The sequence below is a fragment of the Chenopodium album genome, chromosome 7, assembly GCF_948465745.1.
Source record: "Chenopodium album chromosome 7, dcCheAlbu1.1, whole genome shotgun sequence".
NCBI lineage: Eukaryota > Viridiplantae > Streptophyta > Magnoliopsida > Caryophyllales > Amaranthaceae > Chenopodium > Chenopodium album.
The window spans coordinates 16,396,050-16,422,454 of NC_137840.1; the positions used below are offsets into that span (position 1 = coordinate 16,396,050).

At 39.0% G+C, this 26,405-nt stretch overlaps 1 pseudogene; it reads right to left on the reverse strand.

Moving 5' to 3' along the window:
- Nucleotides 1-26,405, reverse strand: part of LOC145640054 (uncharacterized) — a 198,152-nt pseudogene that overhangs the window by 127,490 nt on the left and 44,257 nt on the right.

A 26,405-nucleotide genomic window follows, 5' to 3' on the forward strand; every position in this document is an offset into this window, starting at 1 on the left:
AAATTCAAGGTAAACAAACCAATGTAAAGAAATCAATTGAAATTGGCAAAAATATTACAAAGGTTAGAAGTATACCAAGATTGGAGACTCAAATTAAACTCAAAGCACTTCAAAGACCCAAAATTTCCCAAAGAAGCACGAGAAAGAAGAGGAGGGGTGTTGAAAATGGAGGAAAATGGAAGAATTTGTGAAAAATTTGGGCAAAAGTTGAAGGAATTTGTGAGAAATTGATGTTTTGGGGCTAGGGTTTGAGAGGAGGTAGAGAGAGAAAGGGGAAAAATTAGGAGAAGATGAGAAAATAAGAGAGGAGAGAGAGAGAAGAGGGGCGCGCCCGGGTAATAAACCCAGATCGCCGCGCCCTCTCCCGAACATGCCGCGCCCGCGGTAAATCTCTCGCGCCCGCGGCAAGACCGCGGGGCAACCGCGGGGACTCCCTGGAATTTTAGAATTTTAGTACCTGATGGGGGGCCACACCCTCTCTAGATTTGTCGCGCCCTCTCAAAAACCTGCCGCGCCCGCGGAGAGACCGCGGGGCAACCGCGGGAAGTCCCTGGAATTGGGTTCCAAATTTGCTTGAATTTAGGCCGCGCCCTCTCCAAACATGGAGCGCCCGCTCCAAAACCTTCCGCGCCCGCAGAGAGACCGCGGGGCGACCACGGGGACTTCCTGGAATGAAGCTTCAAATTTGGTCGAATTGAGGCCCGCGCCCTCTCCAGCAGGGGGCGCCCTCTCCAGAATCTCCCGCGCCCGCGGAGAGACTGCGGGGCAACCGCGGGAACTCCCTTTTTTTTTTCAACAAGCGATGATAATGCTCGACCTACAAGACAAACACAAAACTAACTCAAAAATAAAATCAAAAACCAATCAAGGAAAAAAAAAGAAAAGAAAAGAAAAAAAAAAAATGAGATGAGAATCCGGGTTGCCTCCCGTAAGCGCTTTTGGTTAACGTCGTGAGCTCGACGTGCACCACCATCTCAAGGTGGCGTGAAAAGAATCATCTTGGGAACAAGTCCAACAAACACTCCGTCATAGTACTTCTTGAGCCGATGACCATTAACTTTGAATGAAGATGAGGAGTTCAAAGGAGAAATCTCCACGGCACCATTATCAAAATCATCTTTCACCAAGAATGGTCCACTCCATCTTGACATGAGCTTTTCGGGAAACAACTTCATCCTTGAATTGTAGAGGAGGACTTTGTCACCTACACAAAACTCCTTTTTCTCAATCAACTTGTCATGAACCTCTTTGGAGCAAGCCTTGTAGGTGCTAGCACAATCGTAAGCATCAAGTCGAAGTTCCTCTAGCTCATGAAGATCCAACCACCTCTTCTCCCCCGCACTAGCTAAGTCAAAATTTATCTTCTTGATAGCCCATAAGGCACGATGTTCAAGCTCTACCGGGAGATGGCACGATTTTCCATAGATAAGGCGATATGGAGTGGTACCAATAGGCGTCTTAAAAGCCGTTCTATAAGCCCAAAGAGCATCATCTAACTTGTTCGACCAATCCTTTCTATTCCTTGCAACCGTCTTCTCAAGAATGAGCTTAATTTGACGATTGGAGACCTCGACTTGGCCGCTCGATTGAGGATGATATGGAAGGCCGAACCGTTGATGAACTCCATGTTTCCTCAACATCTTTTGGAAAGCATTGTGAACAAAATAAGATCCGTTATCGCTTATCACAGCCTTAGGCACGCCAAATCTTGGGGAGATGATTTTGTTGAACAACTTCAGCACTACTTTGTGGTCATTAGTAGGGGAGGCAATGGCCTTAACCCATTTAGAAACATAGTCCACAGCCACAAGTATGAATTGATTACCATATGAAGACGAGAACGGTCCCATGAAGTCAATCCCCCAAACATCGAACACCTCTAACTCAAGAATGGGTTGCTGAGGCATTTCATTCCTCTTGGAGATATTCCCAACCCTTTGACATCGGTCACATGACTTCACAAAGCCCCATGAGTCCTTGAAGAGATGCGGCCACCACAAACCACATTGAAGAACCTTGGTAGCGGTCTTGGAAACACCCATATGCCCACCACTAGGGTCCGAGTGGCACATCCTTAAAACACTAGGAACCTCTTCATTCGGAACACAACGCCTAAGTAAGCCATCAACCCCTCATTTGTATAGGATGGGATCATCCCACAAATAATGTCTTGCCTCCCTTTTGATTTTCTTCCTTTGGTTCTTTGAGAAAGAGGGTGGAAACTCCCCACATGCTAGAAAATTCACCAAGTCGGCATACCATGGGAGTTCCTTTACCTCTATGGCATATAAGAAGTCATCAAGCATTCTATCCTCAATTGGTGAACCATCATCATGAATGTGATCACCCTCAAGGCGAGAAAGATGGTCCGCCACAACATTCTCCGCACCCTTCTTATCCCTAATCTCAATCTCAAAAGTTTGCAATTCAAGCACCCATCGAATCAACCTAGGCTTGGACTCTTTCTTGGCAAAGAGATACTTGAGGGTCGCGTGGTCCGTGAAGACTATGGTCTTGGAACCCAACAAGTAACAACGGAATTTCTCAAAAGAGTGCACAATTGCTAAAAATTCTTTTTTCGTTGTTGTGTAGTTCTTTTGAGCCCCATTGAGTGTCTTGGACATATAATAGATCACATTAAGCTTCTTTTCTACACGTTGTCCCAAAACACCTCCAATAGCCCAATCACTTGCATCACACATCAATTCAAAAGGAAGATCCCACCTTGGGGCTTGAACAATAGGAGTGGAGATAAGGGCCTTCTTCAATTTATCAAATGCCTTCAAGCATTTGTCATCAAAAATGAACTCAACATCCTTTTGAAGAAGGTTATTTAGGGGCTTAGCAATAAGTGAAAAATCCTTGATGAATCTTCTATAGAAACCCGCATGACCAAGGAACGATCTCAAACCCTTGACATTCACCGGAGGTGGAAGTTTCTCAATAACTTCTATTTTTGCCTTATCCACCTCAATGCCTCTATTTGAAATCTTGTGCCCAAGCACTATACCTTCTTCCACCATTAAGTGGCATTTTTCCCAATTCAAAACAAGATTGACCTTAACACATCTTTCCAAACACTTCTCAAGGTTCACAAGGAACTCCTCAAATGAGACACCCCCCACCGAAAAGTCATCCATGAAAACCTCCATTTCCTCCTCCAACATATCCCCAAAGATACTCATCATGCACCTTTGGAATGTAGCGGGATTATTGCATAACCCAAAGGGCATTCTTCGATAGGCAAAGGTCCCATAAGGACATGTGAAGGTAGTTTTCTCTTGATCATCGGGGTGAATGGGGATTTGGAAGAATCCCGAATATCCATCGAGGAAACAATAGAACTTGTGCCTTATTAGTCTTTCAAGCATTTGATCAATAAATGGAAGAGGGAAATGATCCTTCTTGGTGGATGTGTTTAGACGTCTATAGTCTATACACATCCGCCAACCCGTGACCGTCCTAGTTGGAATGAGCTCACCCTTCTCATTCTCAACCACGGTCATGCCCCCCTTCTTTGGAACGACATGCACGGGGGAGACCCACCTTGAGCTAGAGATGGGGAATATGATTCTCGCATTCAATAGCTTGGTGATTTCCTTCTTAACTACCTCTCCCATTTGGGGGTGTAGTTTTCTTTGTCGTTCGATAGAAGGAAGGGCGCCTTCCTCAAGTGTTATATGGTGTTGGCACAAGGCGGGGCTTATACCTTTAAGATCATCAATTATGTACCCCAAAGCACCTTGGTGCTTTCTCAAAACACCACATAACGCTTGAGCTTGGCTCACGCTCAAGGATGCACTAACTATCACGGGATAAGTGGAATGAGGGCCCAAGAACTTATACCTAAGGTGTGATGGTAGAGGTTTAAGCTCTACCATAGGCACACCATTACCTTCCTTTGATGTGGCCGCTTGCAAAGCCTCTTGGCTTGAGATTTTCAAGCACATTTGTTCATTCACTTCTCCCATGCTTCCATTAAACAATTCTTCATAGAATGCCACTTTCTTGCATGGTGTACCTACTTTGTCCTTGTTCAACAAAACATTCTCAAGAGCATCGTTAGAGATGAGCAAGTGCTCATGCATGGAAGACACAACATGATCAAGTGAATCAATCATCATGCAATTTTCTAAAGAGGAAGATGGATATTTCATGCTTTCATTCAAATCAAATTCAATGACCTCAGCTCCTACCTTAAGGGAAATCTTTGCACTCCTCACATCAATCATAGCACCCGAGGTAGCAAGGAAGGGTCTACCTAAAATGATTGGAATAGTAGCATTTTCATCCATTTCAAGCACAATAAAATCCACCGGGAACACAAACTTCCCAACCCTCAATGGAACATCTTCTACCTTACCTTTTGGAAACTTGATTGAACTATCGGCTAATTGCAAGGTAATGTTAGAAGGTAAGAGTTCCCCTAGTTCAAGCCTTTGATAAACCGAATATGGCATTATGCTAACACTAGCTCCCAAGTCACATAAGGCATTATCAATTTGCATCTTGTTAATGGCACAAGGGATGGAGAAGTTTTCGGGGTCCTTAAATTTGGGTGGCATTTTATTCATGATGATAGCACTACAATTTTCGGTCAAATTGATAGTTTCCATAACCTCACAAGTCCTTTTCCCACTCAAAATATCCTTGAGGAATTTGGCATAATTTGGCATTTGGTTGATCACATCGGTAAAAGGTAGAGAAAGATGAAGTTGTTTTAGCATATCAATGAATCTCCCAAATTGCTCATCCAATTTGTGTCTCATGAATTTTTGTGGGTAAGGGAGCTTGGGTTTCACAATTTCTTTCTCTACTCTCACCTCTCTAGGTGTCTCAACCACAACCTCATCCAATGATGCCCTATCCCCCTCATTCTCAACCAAGGCTTTCTTAGGAATCTCCTTATCCTCACCCTTCCTAGACAATCTCTCCTCAAGAACCTTACCGCTCCTAGTAACAATAGCATTCACGTGTTTCTTGGGATCAAGACCTTGGGAAGGTAAAGAAGAAGGGCTTGCATGATCTTTCAATTCAAAGCATTAGCAAGTTGAGAAATTTTATTTTCAAGCATTTTATTGTGGGTCATCATTTCATTGAACTTCTTATCACTAACGGCCATGTATGTGTTCAACAACTTGGTTTGATTCTCAATTATTTCTTCCAAATTGGTCCTAGGTGAAGAAGGTTGGGAATAGGAATTTTCTCCTTGAGTCCTTGGAACAAATCCGGGTGGGGGACCTCTTTGAGCATTATTTTGAAAATTGCCCTTCCCTTGATTGTTCCAAGTACCCCTATTTTGATTTTGTCCATAACCTTGATTATGGTTACCACCACCTTGATTATGGTTACCACTACCTTGGTTGTGATTTCCATAACCTTGGTTTTGATTACCATAATTTTGGCTTTGATTTTAGCCACTATAACCTTGATTATTATAGCTACCACGAAAACCTTGGTTCCCTTGGTTTCTATAACCACCACCTTGATTATAGTTGTCAAAATTGCCTTGGTTCTGGTAATTCCTATTCCATTGACCTCTTTGATTATCAAACCTTTGAGCATTATTATTTGACACATAATTCACATGCTCACTCTCATTGTTATCAAACTCATCAACACATTCATTAGGACAATTACTAGAGTCATGATCATACGATCCACATGCATCACAAAACAAACAACCCATAGGCATATTATGTGAAGAGGGAGGGGGTTGAGAGTTAGAAGGAGTACCTCTCCCTTTAAATTGGGAGGGAAGATTCGTAGCTTGGGATGAAGTAGAAGTGCTCTCCAACTTGGCTTTGATTGCGGTAATCTCCTTTCCCAAGTTTGTCATTTGGGAGGAAAGGTTATTGATCGCATTTAGATGGTCTACTGAGTACAATGAAGATTGCTTGCTTGAAGAGTCTCTCTCCCCATCTTGCCAATCTCTATAGTACGTCACCACGTCCTCAATGATGTCCACCACTTCTTCTTCGGTCTTGTTCATGATAGGACCCCCGGCCCCCCCATCAAGGCATGACTTGCCTTGGGGACTTAAACCGCCATAGAAGATTTGGACCACTTGGTATGTTGGGATTCCGTGGTGAGGGCACTCCCTTTGATACTCTTTGTATCTTTCCCATTCTTCGTAAAGGCTTTCATTTGGCCTTTGCTTGAACCCTTGAATCAAGGCTCTTGCCTCCGCCGTCTTCTTTTGAGGGTAAAAACGGGACAAAAAGGCCTTTGTAACATCATCCCATGTTCTCAAGGAATTGGGCTTCACCACTTTATCTAACCACTCTAAGGATCTTCCTATGAGAGAGAAGGGGAACAACTTGAAGCGTATGAACTCTTGAGAAACTCCGTTGACTTTGATGGTGTTGCAATATTTTTCAAATTCTTTAAGATGGTTCAACGGGCTCTCATTCTTAGCCCCACTATATTGCCTCCTCTCAATTAAGGTGATCATGGCCAGCCGAATCTCGAAATCATTTGTCGGTGTTGTAGGCGGAGCTATGCCGCTCTCAAACCTATAAGCACCGGGTATTCCTAGCTCCTTCAAGGCCACTCTCGGATTTTCTCCCATGCCTTGCTCTTCTTCAATCTCTTCTTCACTTGAAGAACTATACCCCAAGGAGAATCGATTAGCTATTCTTCTTCTTAAGAGAGTCCTCTCAATTTCCGGGTCAAAAGGCACAATGGATCGATCACGAGCTCTATGCATGCAAAACTTCAAAGAAAATATTAGTAGCACGGCTACAAGTGTAACCTAAAGAAACAAAATCTTTTTGTATATATTTTTGCAATTAAAATGAAGTAGACTCAACAACAAAAGCTAAACAACAATAGCAATTCCCCGGCAACGGCGCCATTTTGACGAGTGGAAAATGTATGTCGTTATCTACCCCTTTCCCCAAGTAAAACAAAATTTGTAAACACCTAACCAACCTTATATGAATATAGGGCAAGTTAAGGGTCGATCCCTAGGGAATGCAATGATGAAAACTAGAGTCTAAGTCAAGCTACCTCGAAGATGGAGTTGATATTATGGTTGGCACTATGGTAAAATAAAGCAAGTTTAATAAAGTAAAACAAAGGTCTAAACACTAGGGATATGGGTTCCACATGCAAGTTCAATGATAATGCTAGTTTAGAGCTCAATCAATTAATTAAAGTATTGCAATGGACAAACAATAGTAGCAATCAAGAGAGTTCAAATGCTATCTCCTATAGGCCAATCTAGGTGTCACTATGAAAGGCAAGTCAAGAAGAATCACAAGCAAACCCAATCAATTAGAGCAACTTTCAATTCGATTGTTCATGTCATTAAGAGTTGCAATGCAATCTAGATTAATCTTATAGGTTGATCACTCCTAGTCTAATCAATCACATGCAAAACTATGTCAACCAATTTAATTGCAAGAAATCAATCAATCAAAGAGCATCAACTAGCATTATCATTAATCTAACATGCTTCCCCCTTTCCCTAGCAACTAATCTACTCACTAATCATGGTGAAATTCAAGAACAAATAACTAGAAAGTGCTTTAATCTTCATTTCTATATCAAAATCTAAGAGAAATAAAAAATAATCAACAATATCGAATTCAAATCCAAAGAAGAACAAGTAACAAGCAAAACTCTAATAACAAGTAAGTAAAAGATGAAAGAAGGAAGAGATTCTCACTAATATTGATAATTGAAAAAGAAGAAATCCAAACTTGATTGGTCAAATGTTGAGTTACAAATCTAAAACCAAGAACTTCTCTCTAGATTCTCTCTCTAAAACTAAGCTAATGAAAAATTATCAAAAAAATTCCTTTCCAAAAGGAAATACAATTCTATTTATAAGCAAAGAAGAAATTGGCAGCTCCCGCGCCCTCTCTCGATAGACCCGCGCCCGCAGAAAAATGGGTACGGAACCCTCCGCGGGCTATCTGGGCAGACCCCGCGCCCGTGGTAACAGAGATCCTCGCTCGCGGCAGTGAAACCCGCGCCCGCGGCTAATCCCCTGCTCCCAAAGCCTGATCAGGGGGCCGCGGTCTCTCTGAATGGAGCGGCCTCTCCATTTTACTCGCGCCCGCGGAGAGCCTGCGGGGCAACCGCGGCAAGTTCCTACCAAGTTTTGGCAAATTTTGAGTAACATGGGCCCGCGCCCGCGGCGAGATGACCCGCGCCTGCGGCCTGCTGGATTGCCTTGGAAACCTCTCCGAGGCCTCTCCAAGCCCTCTCTAAGCCCTCTCTAGCCAAATGCTTCTTCCTTGCTTGATCATTAAAGTCCCAAATTGAGTCCTTTGCAAAAGTGATTCTCACAATACCTACACAAGTACACAAAGAAAGGAAATAAAAGGGAAAAAGAGACAAATAAAGGAAAACACGATAAAAACACGAGAATCATAAAGAAAAGAGGGAAAAGAGAAACTAAAGGAAAAAGGACCAAAAATAAGAAAAGAAAGTATGAAAAGGGGAAAGAAATAACCCTAAAAGACTACCCTATGAGTGCCATAAATGACACTCATCACTTAGTGACATGCTAGGGTTTGTTATTAATCTTGTTAGTATCATGCCTAGGGTCTTGCTAAAATTATTATGCTTTAATATTAACATGAACATGATTATGATTATAATTGTTATAATTTATGATGATTATGATTATTATTATTATTATTTTGATGATGATTATTTTATTTATGATGATGTTGTTATTATTATGATAATGATTGATTATGATTATTATTATGTTGCTTGATATTATTTATTGTTATTGCTTGATCACACCTTTTTATGCATGTTTAAGGGGAATTAGTACTTGTAATCATGCTTAATAAGATAATTAATAATCTTGTTTAGGGATAATGTGATTATAATTTCAAGTGATCGCCAATAATAGTTTTGTTTGTGCATTAATATTCAACCAGCATAGATAAACAGGTTTAGGGTAATCTTATTGATTGCATATTAGTCAGAAAGCGCACATGAATACGATCAGAATAAAGTAGAGGCCTATTATTAGGGCAGATTCAATCTCTTTTAAGTTGGATTTGTACCTTCATCCCCGAACCCTTATTTGGTTCAAGACCTTATGGAGTTGACGATCTCTTGGATCGTTAAGGGGTGTAACCTTCACCCTGTGAACGGTTTACAAGTTCCTAAAACTTGTTGGCGACTCTTTTGCTCTATCTTTTTCCCTTTTGGACGCCACCGTACTTTAGTGTATGATCATAGTGGGGTTCAAGCTAGGGGTTTAATGCTTGAAATATTTCCTACAGTTTTTGGGCGACTCCACTGGGGAGGATTTCTATTTTAATTCCTAAATTTGTTTTGGCAATGATTTAGAATGAGTGGATGAAACTCGAAACGTTCTAAGTATTTCATGTGCGTAATTTTGATTAACATTATTGTCATATGCATAAAAAAAATTTCATTGGAAAGACCATCTGTAATGAGTTAAAAACATAGGATTTTACATGTAGGAAATTTGAGAAATATCTTTCACAACTAGGACCGAAATAACACCGCGCGAAACTGTAAAATTTTATCGAGCACAGAAAGCTGCTGAGGCATGTGGGAAGTAGCGCTAGGGGCCGGAGCATTGGCGCCGGCATTTTAACTGTAGTGCCAGACGCCAGCATTGGCGCCAGTCTCTGATTGCTGGCACCAACCTTCCTCAATACCGAGCCAGAAATATGCGTTCTAATTTCGACCAAATTTTCGTATTGTTTGCTCGATCCTACTTCCTAATTAAAGTTTTTCTCACTTTTCCAAAACCCATATGTGTTCTACATATGGACATAATCCTTTTGGGAATTCATGCTCCATCTACCCGATTAAACGCTCTGTGCAACAAAGGGTACATCCGAGAATGTTGAATTCACCAAACCATGGAAGCGAGTTATCCTAAACTCGCGGTGTCCCATCCACTCGCGCCAACCCTTCACGGTTAGGCTTCCGCGCGGTGCATTTGGACAATTAACCATGAACCTTCTATTGACTAAACCATATCCCGAACTTTAGAGAACTAGAGCCATGGTTAGGTTGCAAACTCATTGCATCATATTGTGCCTACTTGACTAAATGTGCATTATTTGTTGTGCATATATTTTATGTTTCTCTTAACCGTTTGTTAACTCGTGTTTAGATTAAATAAATTAATGACTTAAACAACTTTGCCTAATTAATTAATTAATTAATTTGAGTAAATAAAGTCTAATATTTTAATCGGAATTTACCTAGTACGACTTTAGGCATACCCCAGTTGATTAATAACACCGAAAACAGTCCCAGATTGAAGCTCCAATATTGGGGCCAAAGTCTGAGCTGTAGCGCCACACTATGGAGTGTGGCGCCTGGCGACAACTCTGTCGTCTGGCGCCAAGCTACACAGTGTGACGCCAGTCCTGTCGTTTGGCCGACAGTTCGGATTATTGGTCGAGTCGTCACGTAGTGTCTAATTAATCAGTTTGCTAATTAATTCGGTTAAGTTTTGCTGTCAATAGTACTTATTTGAGTCGTTAATCGAGTTTAGGCACTAAGTCCCATGGTCTTACACAAGAGTCCAAGCATGTCACTTACACTCAACGCACACACCAATACACATACTTTGACCTAGTCTAAGAGGGTCATACATGCGCGTTTTTTCCGTCATTTTTTTTAGGGGGGAAAGTCGGATATTAATCCTCCAATTTAAAAAAAAATATACTTAGTTCCCTAAAAATATGTACATTACTTTTGCCAAAAATATGCACCCATTTTTTATTTTTATTTTATTTTATTATTTTTTATTTTTTAAACAAATCGTAAAGTCAAGTTGATTCGAGTCAAGTAATTAAAACGCAAAATGGTTTAATTTACAGCGCGTGGTCGAGGAAGGAAGGACGGTTAATCAAAGACAACCATTTTGTACAAGTCCAACTTTTCGACAAACCCGTAGCTCGCAATAGGAAAGCTAAGACTATAATGGCAACACAGGAAGAAGTCAATGAGCTTAGGAGCCAACTGGTTACCGTGACTGAGATACTGAAGCTCCTAACACTCAAGATCGATGATCCCGTGAAGCAACAACAGATGGACCTCATGCAAGAAAGTTTAAGCAAGCTGTCTAGCGACTACAAGTTTCAAGGGCTTACTGTAATACCCCGTATTTTCATACATATTTTAAAATTAATTAATTAAGAATTATTTTATAAAAAGGGTATTTTAGTAATTTCATTATTTGGGGCCAAAATAATATTTGAATTTTAGCGCCAAATATAAGTATTTAATCATTTGAATAATTAATTATTTTCGGATTTCTAAATTAATAATATAGGTTTAATTATCTTTTTAAGGTCGGTCCATATTTTACTAACTATTTTAAGAGAAATATTTAATATACATTATGTATTTAACTAATTTTGATATTATCTAAAATATTTATTTATTCAATTATGTTATTATTATTGATTGTTATCACTTTAGTTTGTTAATTATTATATTTTAAATTATCCTCTTATTTTCTTCTTCATTATCTCATTTTGTTCCTATCTTTCTTCTCCCAACCATATGTATATCCATTTTTCTTATCTTTTAAACCAACTATTAATCTAGACTTAATTTGATTCAAGTACCTTAACAACCCCAAAAACTTATCACATTTTCTAGTAATCATATCACACCTTAAACTCTATCCTTTCTACACCCTAGCCTATAAATACCCCTTCATACCTCTCACATTCTTCACACCAATTCTCTTCTTTTCTTCTCCTCAATTTTACACAAATCATCCTATTTATCTTTGAAGCCAATTTTCGGGCACTTCTGCTTAGTTTTTGGGGTATGGACGTTTCACAAAAAGTTTGAAAAGTCCTTGAGGTTAGGCTCAAGACTCACCCAATTCCAAGCTATATCAAAGGAGTTATAGCCACTGCAAGTTCTGCCTATTATTTCCTACACAAATCCAATTCTTCTCTTTTCCTTGGTTTCTTATTTTTTCTTCTTCTCTTCTCTTATTCAATTATTATTATTTTACTATGGGGCATTTATAAAAATTATTATGAGTAGTTTTAATTGCATAAAATCATATTTTTATGATGTTTATGAGAAATTAATTAAAAGGTTCATGTACATATAGTTGGGGGGTTTTTAATTATTTGTTAACCTTATATTGATTAAGGTTATATTTATTTGTAGGGTGTGTTCGACCAAGATTCTTGAGGTTCTTTTGGTGTGTATAGCTAAGCAAGGATCAAGGTACGTTAGGTGGCTAGATACCTTTGAAAGTGATTGGTTTGAATAACATGTTTTATTTGATTTGATTGGTGATTGAATTAAATTGATTTGAATTATGATTTTGAAATAAATCATGTTTTGAGGTATTGATAAAAGTATTCTGGTTTTTAAATCATGTTTTAAATGGTTTGAATTACTTATCGTGTTTAAATAAATGATTTGATTTTTAAAAGGTTTGTTGAATTAAATAAAAGGTTTTTCAAGGAAAAGTTATTGATTTTGGAAAGCTATTAATATGAGATTTTATTCTGAAGTATTTATTTAAAATGTTTTGATTTGGAAAGTATGTGGACTTATCAAAAAGGAGTTTGAATTATATTGGATTTGTTGGATCTTAAAAGGATTTGTTGAACCATTGAATTATTATTGTTATTAATGCTTTATAAGCAGGTTGGTAATCCCACTATGCGGGTTTGGTTTATTGATAAGGCCTTGGCTTTTGTATGACCGGGTCTTTCCTCAAGAATAGCCTTGTAATATAAGGATACTAGCTTGGGGGGTGTGCACACTTGGGTGAGGAATTGGATTTAAAGAAATTGGTTCAAAAAGGAATTGGATTTTTAAAGGAATTGGTTTATCAATTATTTTGAATGTTGAATCATTGGAATTGGTTTTGAATCATGAGTTTTGGAATTAGTGGATTATTTATTAGAATCGGTTTTAAAAGCATGTTTGCAAATAAATTGAGTTTACATTATCTTGCACTTATCGTACATAGCATATTTTGCTAATCTGTATTTCCTGTTTGTTTTGGTTCGCCCTGTTTACCGCAATGGTAAGCAGTGTTGACTATTTTCAGGTGGAGTCATGAATGAGCATATGGGAGCCCCGGGATTTGCTTCACCTAGTTTAAGAATGTTGGTCTTGTCTTTATTTAGAGTACTCATAACAATGTTACTATTTTCATAAGTATTAATAAAAGAAAGTTGAGTTTCCGCTGCAAGTTTTTGTTATTGAGTTAAGTATTTTGAGTAGCCTTGCGTAATCACGCGGCTGTAATACGCCCAAGTCTATCTCTATGGTATAATTATATGTATTATACTGGTATTTCCGTAGAGGGAGATTTGGGGGTGTTACACTTACATCACAAGGGGTCTCAATGGACAAAGATCTTCTTCCGCAGAAGTTCAATGCCAATGACATCCCAAAATTCAGAGCAACTGATAACCCTTATTTTCATTTAAGAGCATTCGAAACAATAATGAGTAATAAGGGTATCGATAAGAAGGTTTTCCCCTCTCTGTTCTCACTATCACTCGAGACCGTTTACCAACAATGGTTCTTTTCTCTCGAGAAAGAAAAGACCTCTACCTGGGAGTCCATAGAAAACGCTTTCGTTGATAGGTACAAGTGCAACATTCAGGTTGAGACTGACCATAGGGAGCTTGAAATCCTCAAACAGAAAGAGAACGAATGCTTCACCTCTTTCTTTAACAAATGGAGGGAAACCTCAGCTAAGATGATTGAGGTGCCAAGTGAAAAAGAGTATGTGAGGCTGTTCTTCAAAAATCTTCAAGAAAAATATTCCAAGCATCTCAAGTATCAAAATAATCTCCATACCTTCAAGGCCGTCTATGACATTGGGATCAATATTGAAGACGACCTGGCTAAGTTAAAAGCTGCCAACAATAACTCCAAGAGTGGCTGGAAAGGAAAGAAGAACGACAATCCTTCTTCTTCCAAAACCACCCACTCAAACCATGTAAGCACTTTTAATTTAGGTGAAGTCCTTGCTATTAATAATCAAGGACAAAAGAAACCATTTAGGAGGAACTTTACTCCTATTGGCATAAGTTATGACACCGCATTTGATCGATTAAATGCAAAAGGTCTTATAACTCCTATCGGACCATTTGGGGACCAACCAGTCGAAAAAAGGTCGGCTAATTGGAACCCCAATACACACTGTAAGTATCACCAAGGTAAGGGCCATCTCACCAAAAACTGTTGGAAGCTTAAGGAAGCTATCCAAGACTTGATTAACAACAACAAGCTGCCGTTGCCCCCTGCCAGTAAGAAGCCAAGCATTGATATTGCACCTCTCGCTCATGCCCTGGCTATCTCTGACGAGGAAAATAAGGTTGACCCCTCGTCTCTCATTAGACATGTCTAAGAAATCTACGCCATAGAAAAGGAAGAGGAAACCTTTATCGATGTCAAGGATAACCTTCCAGAACCGGCAAGTAAGGAAGATATACAATTGCTCACACTGTCTATGATGGAGGTATCGCATTTACTAAGTGAAGCTCTCAAGGATATAAAGGAACCCCAAAAGAAGTATGACGAGGTTCCACTTCTAAAAGATAAACCTAAAAGAGAATACACGCCAGTGAGAACGACTTATGAGGCAAAGCGTTTTCCCTTACAAGTCACTGAAAAACCCAAGAAGAGTAATAGAATCTACACTCCAATTGGGATCCCATATGCACAAATGTTCGAAATGCTCTCCAAGAGTGGCGAAATCAAACCTCTCGAACCAAGACCATTTGAATCATTGAAAAGGACGGATAGATATTACTGTCAGTATCATCAATCAGGGGGTCACACTATAGAAAACTGTTTCAAATTCAAGGAATTGGTTCAGGTAATGATTGATGAAAGAAACTAGTCCAACTGCAACAAGAAGATGATGCAACCATTAATGGAGGTTGGGACAGTGATGAAGAAGATGTCTACTTAAAAGACATAATAGGATCTCCACCTTCTGTGTCGTACGCCACGGATGACGTTTGGGCTGAAGAAGACTCATCGATAGACGTCCTCACAAGATCTTGGAGAATGCAACCTCCCGTTTAAACATAACCTATGACAACCTCACAACAAGTTCCCATACCTATCATTGAAGATAATGATATTGTTAAGCAGTTTAAGAAGACAAAAGTTGAGATGAACGTATGGAAACTTTTGGCAACATCTCGAGAACATAGGTTGGCTGTAATGAATGCCTTGGACAAAATTGGGATAGATTCTGACACTACTCCTGAGGGATTAGCCAACTTCCTCACAAGGGATCTTCCTAGTCCAATTAATTTCATCACCTTTTCTGACAAGGATTTACCCCCAGAAGGTGACAAACATTACAAGGCATTAAACCTCACAGTAGTTTGCAAGAGGATGAATGTTCCTATGACTCTTATAGACAATGGATCGGCCATCAAAGTATGTCCACTTAGAACTGCGAGGATGCTAAGCATAAGGGACGAAGATTTAACTCCGTCTACACAAGGAATAAGGGCCTATGACAACACTCGTCGTCAAGCTCTTGGTAAAATTACCCTGAATGTAACGGCAGGAGCAATAGAACATGCTACTACTTTCCAAGTAGTAGACATTAAAGCTTCGTTCAATTTGTTGTTGGGACGCCCTTGGCTTCATGATCTAAAGGTTGTCCCTTCATCTCTCCACCAACAAGTAAAAGCTATAGTTGGGGGAATTCCTATCACCATCGATGCTTCGCCTATGAGGATCAAGGATGATGAGGTTGAATCCAGCTAAGGTTGAATCCGATCATTAATGTGGAGAACGACAAGGATGATGAAGATTTATGGGGATTTAAAGAAGAAGTCTCCTTAATCCAGAAGGATGAAAGGACCCCTCTTTGCCATGACCCCCATTCCAACATGATTGTAAATGCCATGTTGAAGAAACAAGGACATTTTCCTGGGATGACCCTAGGAAAGAAGAAAGGAGCAGCAAAATTGCTGGAGTCATCTGGCCTCCCTAAGTTAGACACTTTCGGACTTGGTTTCGAACCGACTCGAAAAGATCTCAAGCGAGCCCAGGAAAAGTCAAAAGCATGTAGGGATGCTCGCATTCAAAAGAAAGCAATCCCAATGGATCAGTACTCTCTTACGCTTAATGGTCAATTTATATAAGAAGGAGAGGACTATTCATGCCATGAATTTCCCGAGCCATTTGTTGTAAACGACATAAGACAACCGAGATTTGAGATTTTCTTGGATTGCTACTTCACTGATGAAATCCCAACTCCTGTCCACAAGGAGAAAGCACCCCCATGCTTTAACTTTAACGTCATGGGATTACTGTTTGGGCGAGAAAAGAATGAGCCAACTTATAAAGAGGATAACTCCTCGCTCATTCAAACAGTCCTACAAAGCGAAAGCTTCGATCCCTCAAAGTTAATCACTCCAGCTGAAGGATCGCTACAAGGGTGGCGCAAGACGATCAAGGTGACTACTCCAAGGGGAAGGAAGATATCCATCACGACAGGGCAAAGGCCGATAATTGAAGAGTCGTCTGAGTCAGAGTCTGAGTCGGAGTCTCTCCCCCTAGAGTCTTCTAAGTCCTTGGTAGTAGTACCTTCCCCTTCTATTTCTTCTCCTAGAATAGTTAGTGATCAAGTCCCTGAGGACATATCACTCTTTAATGTAATGATCTCAGAGTATAATAATATTTCTTCTTCTCCTTATTTCTCGTGTTCTTCTCTAACCCAAGATGAAGAGAATTGCTTAATTAACAATGAAAAAGACAAAGAAATTATTAAAGCAATGGAAACACTCGAAAAGAAAACACCGGTAATTGAAGAAACTGAAACGGTTGATATCTCAAATGATCCAATCCATAAAAGAGAAGTTAAAATCGGATTAACACTGAATAAACAAGAAAGAACCGATTTAATTAACTTACTTAAAGAATTTATCGATGTATTTGCTTGGTCATACGAAGATATGCCAGGCATTAATAGAGAAATAGCTCAACACAGTATACCACTAATTCCAAGAATGAAACCCGTAAAACAAAAGTTACGTCGAATGAAACCCGACGTAGCTCTTAAAATAAAATAAGAAGTTGAAAAACAAATAATTGTAGGTTTCATCAAGGTATCCAAATACCACGAATGGGTCGCTAACGTCATCCCATTTCCGAAGAAAGACGGAAGGGTAAGAATGTGTGTCGAATATAGAGATTTAAATAAGGCAAGTCCAAAGGACGACTTCCCTTTGCCACACATCAATATTCTGGTAGATAACACGGCAAATCACGCGCTCCTCTCGTTCATGGATGGGTACGCAGGTTACAACCAGATTCTCATGGCAGAAGAAGACATGGAGAAAACAACTTTTATAACACCATGGGGCACTTACTACTACACAGTAATTCCATTCGGGTTGAAAAACGCGAGTGCTACTTACCAACATGCAGCAACTGCCTTACTCCATGACATGATGCATAAAAAAGTCGAGGTATATGTCGACGACATGATTATATAATCAAAAGACCATCCAGGCCATCAAGTAGCCTTAAGGAAATTTTTCGAAAGGCTAGGAAAATATAATATGAGGTTGAATCCAACTAAGTGTGCTTTTGGAGTCACCTCAGGCAAGCTTTTGGGTTATGTCATAAGCTCTAGAGGAATAGAGATAGACCCAACCAAGATCAAAGCGATCATGTCAATGCCACCGCCCAAGACTGAGAAACAGATTTGAGGATTTATTAGCCGGTTTCAATATATAAGTAGGTTCATATAAAAATTGACAACAATATGTGAACCAATCTTCAAAAACTCAAGATGAAAGTACCGGTAATATGGGATGACGAGTGTCAAAAAGCCTTTGAAACAAAGCCTATCTCGCAAATCCTCCCGTATTAGCACTAGCACTTCCCGAAATACCTCTTAGGTTATATTTGACGGTTACCAAAGAGACAATGGGAGCTATGCTAGCACAAGAATTAGAAGGAAAAGAGAATGCAATCTACTATATAAGAAAGAAGATTCTCGAATACGAAGCACGCTATACACCACTCGAGAAGTTGTGCCTCGCTTTGGTGTGGGCCACAACCAAGTTAAGACATTACATGTTAGTGCATACCATCTTCGTAGTCTCCCGATTAGATCCACTCAAGTATCTATTCGAGAAATCTACACTCAATGGACGCATATCGAGATGGATAGTCAATCTAGCCCAATTTAATGTAAGGTTCATGCCACAAAAAGCTATCAAAGGATCCGTGGTGTCGGACTTCCTAGCAGATTTTCCAATAGAAGACTCGACGCCAATACAAGACAACGAATTTCCAGACGAAGTCCTAATGGTTACTGAAGACGATACTTGGACCTTATACTTCGACGGAGCCTCGAACCAAAAGGGATGTGGCGTTGGAGTATTACTAGTATCACCTAAAGAAGAGCATGTTCCAATCTCCATAAAGCTTGATTTCGACGTAACCAACAATGCTGCTGAATATGAAGCATGCGTGGTAGGCCTTGAAATAGCTTTGGCATTAGGAGTAAAAAAGTTAAGGATATTTGGAGACTCTTCTTTGATTATCAATCAGATATCTAAAAGGTAGAAAGTAAGGAGCGAAAGTCTAGCCCCTTACCAAATCTATCTGGAAACTCTTACCGATCAGTTAGAGAAGGTAGAATACACATATCTACCTAGGGAAGAAAATCAATTTGCCGATGCCTTGGCAGGATTAGCCTCAATGGTTAGGATTCCCACGGAAATTGAGCAAATGCCTCTAACTATAGAAAAAAGGCACAAACCAGCATACATTCAGGCTATAAAAGACGGCGAAGTAGTCCAAGGCGAAGAAGAAGAAGAAGAAGAACCATGGTACACGGATATACTCAATTATGACACCAAAGGAGAATACCCTCTCCACGCTGACAAAAGAGCAAAACGAGCATTAAGGCTTTTGGCTTCCCAATATGTACTAATAGAAAACGAGTTACATAAAAGGGTACCTAAAGGTCGAGCCCTCTTATGCGTAGGAAAAAAGGATGCACGAAGAGCAATGAGAATAGTCCACGAAGGAATTTGTGGCACTCATATAAATAGCAAAATGTTAGTCCAAAAAATAATGCGAGAAGGATATTATTGGACTACAATGAACAGGGATTGCCATCAATACGTAAAAAGATGCCCTAAGGGCCAAATTTATGCCAATTTACAACATGTTCCTCCATCCTTGCTCTACACCTACACATCGTCATGGCCATTCTCTACATGGGGAATTGACATCATCGGCAAAATCACTACCCCAGGAACAGGAGGCCACAAATATATCTTAGTAGCAATTGATTACTTCACAAAGTGGGTCAAAGCGCAATCATCCGCTAAACTCACTGCAAAACATGTAGCACTCTTTATCGAGAGAAATATTAATTGTCGATATGGAGTCTCTCATGAAATGATAAGTGACAATGGAACTCACTTTCAAGCCGAATGTAAAGAATTGCTACAAAAATACGGCATTCAACATCATTATTCTTCCCCTTACAGACCTCAAGCAAATGGAGCAGTCGAGGCAGCTAATAAAAACCTAAAGACTATCATCGAGAAAATGACGGAAAATTATAAGGATTGGCCTGACAAACTTCACTTCGCATTATGGGGTTACCGCACGTCAATTTGCATATCAACAGGAAATACGCCATTTTCCTTGGTATATGGAATGGATGCCGTACAACCTGTCAAACTAGAAATACCATCTCTACGCATTGCGTTAGAGAGTGAACTCGATGAATTTGAATGGACTAGGGCAAGATATGAAGAATTTATTCTACTCGATGAGAAACGACCAGAAGCTCTGCATCACACTCAGTGTTATCAAACTCGCATGGCTAGGAATTTCAATAAGAAGGTCAAGACAAGAAACATCAAAGTAGGAGACTTGGTGTTAAAAGCACTAAGGAAAAATATTTTAGATCCAAGAGGAAAATTTAGACCTAATTGGTCTGGACCCTACATTGTCAAAACAATCCTGTCAGGAGGTGCATCAAAACTAACTGATATGGATGGCAATGAGTTCTCAAACATGACATATCTTGACCAACTTAAGAAATACTACCTATAATTACTTGAGTAGGATACTCAAGAGAGCTACGTTTGGGCTGATTCCTTAAGAAAGGATACGTAGGCAACCCTTTAAGGGTGAGGCCACCTTATTTTTCGACAGTCTCGTGTCCCAGAATTAGTTAAAAATTCGACAGAAGATCGGCAAAATATCGGCGTCGCAGAGTAAGCTCTGGCGCCAGCCAACAACCATCAGCGCCAGCCGATGGAATTGATGCCTGGCGCCAGACTGCTCTGGCAGGCGCCAGTTGCAAATAAGCGTCGCCAATTTGCAGATAAATTCTGGGAAAGTTTCGGTGTTTTTCGGAAAATTTTTGACTTCCGTACTCGAAGAATTTCTGGAAAATTAATTTTTTTTTTTCGGTTTTCATTGCTTTAATAAAATAAATTTAAAGTACATAATTTAATTAAAAGCTGAAATTTCATTAATAAAATAAAATTACATTATTGATAGAATTTTAATAAAGCTTAAATAAATTAACTTTAAATGAAAAATATAAACTAAGCCTAATAATTTGAAATTAAGCAATGCTCCTAATCTTTCTTTTATTTCCTAACCCTTTTCCAATTTTTGTCTGCTTCCTCCTCCTCATCCATAACCTTAGCTAATAGGCATCCTTTAGAGGACCTACATTCAATCTTAGAATAGATGGTCTCCCCTTCAGCTAGGACTCCATGCTTCTTTTCTACCCAAGCTTTTTTCTATGTGGTGTCAGCTTTCCTTTTTCCTTTATCTTTGGTAGTACTTTTCTTCCAAGGCATTGCTAGTGTTTTGAATTCAACTCTTTCACCTAAGCGTTCCTTGGCGGGAATCACACTGTCACCTAGACGACTTTTCACTTCATTTCTACCCTGATCTTTCTTCGAATCCTTCGAAGGTTTCTTCAGCAACCACTTCTTCACATCATTGGGCAAAGAAGGAGGAACCTTTTGGGTAATCACTTCCCATAAAGGTCTAGCACTCCAGTAAGCATCAAATATGTCTACTTCATGGGAAACAGGGTACTCATAGGGAGGACGAAGATCCCCGGAAGGAATATTCTGAAGCAAGGAATATTCTCAATATTGTCCGAAGGGCTAATTAATTCTAGCCTTTCCATTAGCCATATTTGTAAAAAAAATTGCAATGCTAACAAATTATTATTACAATACAAAAATATTTTTTTGTTTTCTGTAATTAAAAATATTAATTTTCTACCTGTAATAAAATTGGAGAGCCGCGAAAAGGTGCTTTTGGGTTCCTTTTCAATTCATCGAGACTAATCATGGACTCTCCAACTATAAATGGCATCGGATTTCTCCCTGATTCAATTTGTTCTAGAACGGTGGTTATAATTGATTGGCCTTCATTATTTTTACCACTACTAAGAAAAAATTGATTAAGCATGCAAAATAAGAAAGCCCTTCTTCTATATATATGAAAAGATTCAGAAAGAGGTTTATCAAAATAATGGCGTGCAAATTCTTTCAAATTAACTATGTTGCCATCTACTATTTTTGATAAATCCCTTTCTTTTAAATTAAAGAAGCGCTCAAAATCCTTATAATAATATGCATCTACTCTAGGGATTACTATGAGGTCTATTGCAGGGAAGCCTAAAATAGCACCAAATTCTTCTGGCAAAGGGTTAATCTCATCATACCCTATTCCAAAGCAATGAGTATCAACATTCAAATATTCTAGAGCGATATGAATGAAATCTAGGTCAAGATCTACCCCTTTGATGCCATAAATTCCCCCAAAGTGAAACAAATCTAATTCTTTTCTGTCTCTAACATTAAGAGATCGACACCATTCATGGGTGTATTGAGTGAAAGTTTTGGTGACTAGAGACATGGTATTATTTTCCTAAGGCCAAGAATTATTTTATTTGCTGCAATTATGAAAAGAATCGGCTGGGCAGGGGGCTATTTATACACAAATTACGAGCAGTTTTAATCAGGATGAAATACGGAGACAGCGCCAATTGGCGTCAGACTCCGCAATTGGCGCCAGACGCCAAAGCTTGGCGCCACACGCCAAGTGTAGCGCCTGGCGCTACACCTAATTGCGTGGCGCCATGTTGCCACGTCAGGCGCGCTTTCTTAAATCGCGTTTTTACCTTAAACTCGAGTCGACTAATGACTTTACGGCTCCGATTATCTTTTTTTCTTAAAACATATTTTTATTCTTTTTTAATATGACTATTATATTAATTATATTATTCTTTTTTGGATTTTATTTATTTTAATTTCCAAGTTTTTACACACCCAACATTTTATTTGCCTTTTCCTTTTTTTCATTTTTCTTTTTGGGGGAGAGAGTCGGATACCCTCCATCAATAATAAAAATGACGGATTTTTTTGGATTTTTTGCGCAAAACTGTTTGTCGCACTTTTCTTGCACACACAAACATGCACATAATAATAGAAAACATAAATAAACTCATAATAGTATGTTTATACAAAATATGTCTAAAAAAAATGAGTTGAACTAAAAGGCAAAGTTCTATACAAAGTCAAATAAATAATAAAAAGCACAGGTACGAACCACCTCGCGCGAGAGCTGACAAAGAAATAAACCAGTAAACATGCATAATATATGTGGACAAAATTTGCAAATAAATAAGCTTACTCGAGTCTGGTGGCGAGATATCGACCGCTTTACAAAGCGCAGCCGAGGAAATCATCTCCCCAATCGGCCTATATCTCCCCTGGTAGTGGATAGACATACGAGGTGGCACGAACTCAGCGGCATCGTGCGGACAAAGTAAAACCAAGTCAGTGTAGCATTACTTAGGGGCTACTTAACAAAAGATAAGAGCTGAAAAATCGTACCGCCACATCTTCAGCTGGTACGGGAACTTGAGCTAACAACGGCAGTAGCTCCTCTGCATAGCATCACCCAGGGATCGTGCAAGATCACCAAGGGGGATTAGTTCCCTCTGACATGCTCAAACAACCTCGCAGCACCAGAACACTCAGCCACTCGTTGGGGTTGTTCTATCTTCTTGCAACATATTTTGGGTTCCTTGCTTAAAGCGCTTAAGCATTGGCTCATTGACAAAAGGCACCGACATACTGGTTCATTCGCAAAAGGCAATGACATAGTGGTTTATCAGCAAAAGGCACCGACGTACAGGTTCAAAGCAACGGAAGCGCCTACGTACAGGCATAGAAAGAGCAAATTTCGGGCGAGCTTTTAAAGATCGACAAGCGGAGATCTTCGGTAATTTCCTTTGGAAAATTAGCATCAAATGAGGATGGCTTCAAGCGAGGATATCTTCGACAACATTCCCTAGCTTGTGGAGAGTTGTCACAAACAACTGAAGGTAATTTCAAGTGAAGTTGTCTTCGACCTTGTTCCCTTAGACGTGGAAGATGGTCGTAATGCGGAAGGAGTTTGTTTCTAAAGAAACAATCTTTGATAGTATTCCCTTTGACGTGGAATATTATCAATGCGGATGAGGATTGTTTCAAGAGAAATAATTTTCGATCGTATTCCCTTGGACGTGGAATATTATCATAGCGGAGGAGGATCGTTTTAGGCGAAGCAATCTTCTAATATGGAAGCAGTTACGGGCGTAGCGGTTTTCAAGCGGGATGGCATTCTCTAGCTTGCAGGAGGTCATCAAAATAGTAAAGCAGCAGCAAATCGGTTACTTTCAGAGACGTGTGCTCGACGATGCAAGATACGCGTTTCTTAACTCTTTTATCTGTTTAACTAACGCTAGTTTGCAGGTATCGGTGTTGCAAGAATGATTTAGGATCGCAGAACGTTCTGAATCATTCTCCGTCCTTATCGATACTTTCACTTTTGTTTTCAAAACTTGCGTTTCTCCAAACTCAGTCAAAGTGGGGGCTTTTGAAGACACCCATTTGTGTCTCCCCAAAACCAAACCCAGTGATGAGTACCTTTCACGTCGAATCATAATCGAATGAAGTGAAACTGTGGAATGTTTAGTGTTGCGGATAGTTTTAATTTCTTTTCTCTTTCCTCTGTTTTGAAAACTTATTTTAAGAAAACAGCCAATCCAGTTTAGTTGGTCCATGATATGGGTCCAATAGTAGTGCATTTGGATGGGGCTTGACAAGAGATTCCCAATGATATATTATAAGCCCAATTCCGATGAATATTGAGGAAGTTATGGCCAATTTACTGAACAGGGCCCGGTTTGAGCTTTATATGCGGCCCAATGATCTAGGGGAGGGCCTAATATAGATTTATCATTCCTAATGCAATTAGGAATGGTTTTAGTTTTCTAGATTCTTTTAGAAGGTTCTTTTCATTCCTAATTCAATTAGCATTGATAAATTGACTTTTGTTGACTTTTCAGAGTTTAAATTAAAATCAAAGAGCATTTTTGAGGAAAATATACGATTTTATCCTCCTGTACGGCAAAATTTATCTAATTTGAGAAAGCGCGTCAAAAACAGTGTTGGCGCAAAACGCCGCGCCAAGCATTGGCGCCTGGCGCCAATAGCTGGCGTTAGCGCCAGCTATGTTTCAGTTGCGCCAATACTCTGTTTTGTTAATTTTATCTTTTTGACTGATTTTCTCTATAAATAATGTCGTAAAAACTCCGTTTTCATTCACCTACAACCAGTTTTTAATTCTCTCTTATTCTCTTTAATCATTCGCTAATTCTCATCAAAATTCTCTCTAATCATTCATTCATCTCTCTCTTTCTCTTTTCTAAACTAGTCTTTTATATACAAAATTCCGCATTCGCAAGATCTAGAAACACCTAGCCATATTCGAAGTTTCATTCGCCCTAGACGTGAAAGGTTTAATTTCTGATGGTTTGGTCCCAAATCTCTATTTCAATTATTTAATTTAATTGTTTTGATTATTATTTTCCTTGAAGTTACTAACTTGTGTATTTTGTTATTAGAAAGAGGTACGAGGCATCGAAGTAAGTACTTTAATGATTTTTTTAATTGATATTATGATGTAGAAATCATGTTTATATTGTTATTATGATATTCCTGGTATCATGTCTAGAGTAATTTTAATATTAAATATGATTGTCACGATGCCTCCTATGTTCTTCATAATATTTATGATTGTTAGTATCATGTTAGGGTTAAAGATTTGATTTTTATTGCTTAGTGACATGCTAGGATTTGTTATTAATCTTGTTAGTATCATGCCTTGGGTCTTGCTATTATTATTATGCTTTAATATTAACATGAACATGGTTATGATTATAATTGTTATAATTTATGATGATTATAATTATTATTATTTTGATGATGATTATTTTATTTATGATGATATTATTATTATTGTGATAATGATTGATTATGATTATTATTATTATTATGTTGCTTGATATTATTTATTTTTATTGCTTGATCACACCTTTTTATGCATGTTTAAAGGGAATTAGTACTTGTAATCATGCTTAATAAGATAATTAATAATCTTGTTTAGGGTTAATGTGATTATAATTTCAAGTGATCGCCAATAATAGTTTTGTTTGTGCATTAATATTCAACCAACATAGATAAACAGGTTTAGGGTAATCCTATCGATTTCATGTTAGTCAGAAAGCGCTTATGAATATGATTAGAATAAAGTAGAGGCCTATTATTAGGGCAGGTTCAATTTCTTTTAGGTTGGATTTGTACCTTCATCCCCGAACCCTTATTTGGTTCAAGACCTTATGGAGTTGACGATCTCTTGGATCGTTAAGGGGTGTAACCTTCACCCTGTGAACGGTTTACAAGTTCCTAAAACTTGTTGGCGACTCTTTTGCTCTATCTTCTTCCCTTTTGGACGCCACCGTACTTTAGTGTATGATCACAGTGGGGTTCAAGCTAGGGGTTTAATGCTTGAGATATTCCCTACAATTGTTCATCATTATTCTTCATTTGTAATACCAATCCCAAAATCTTTTTCGGAACTCAAATCAAAACACTAACCAACAACTCATCCAAAGATCATATTTTTTCTGGGTTTTCAAATCTGCTTCTTTAATTATATACAATTTTCGGCTTTAGGGTTTGATAATTATAATTTATGTAAAAACCAGGTTGTTTGTCTCTCCCATGTGATTATGGATTTATAGGCAATTAGGGTAGCAATAAAGGTGCAGAACATGGCGGTTTTTCGGTGCACAAAGATCCGGTGGCGGCAGTTAAAGGTTCTGGCGAGTTTTAAGCAATTTTAGGTGTATTTTCGGTGCATTTTTGGAGTAGGTTTGGTGCGTTTTACCGGCGTCTTTCCTGGTGGTTTTTTTGATTTTTATTGAAGAAGTTTAGGGGTGTGTTTTTGGCGGCTTTCAGGCAAATTTACAAGGGTTTAGGCAGCTATTTTCATGCGACAACATTGGCATTTCGGCGTGGCAG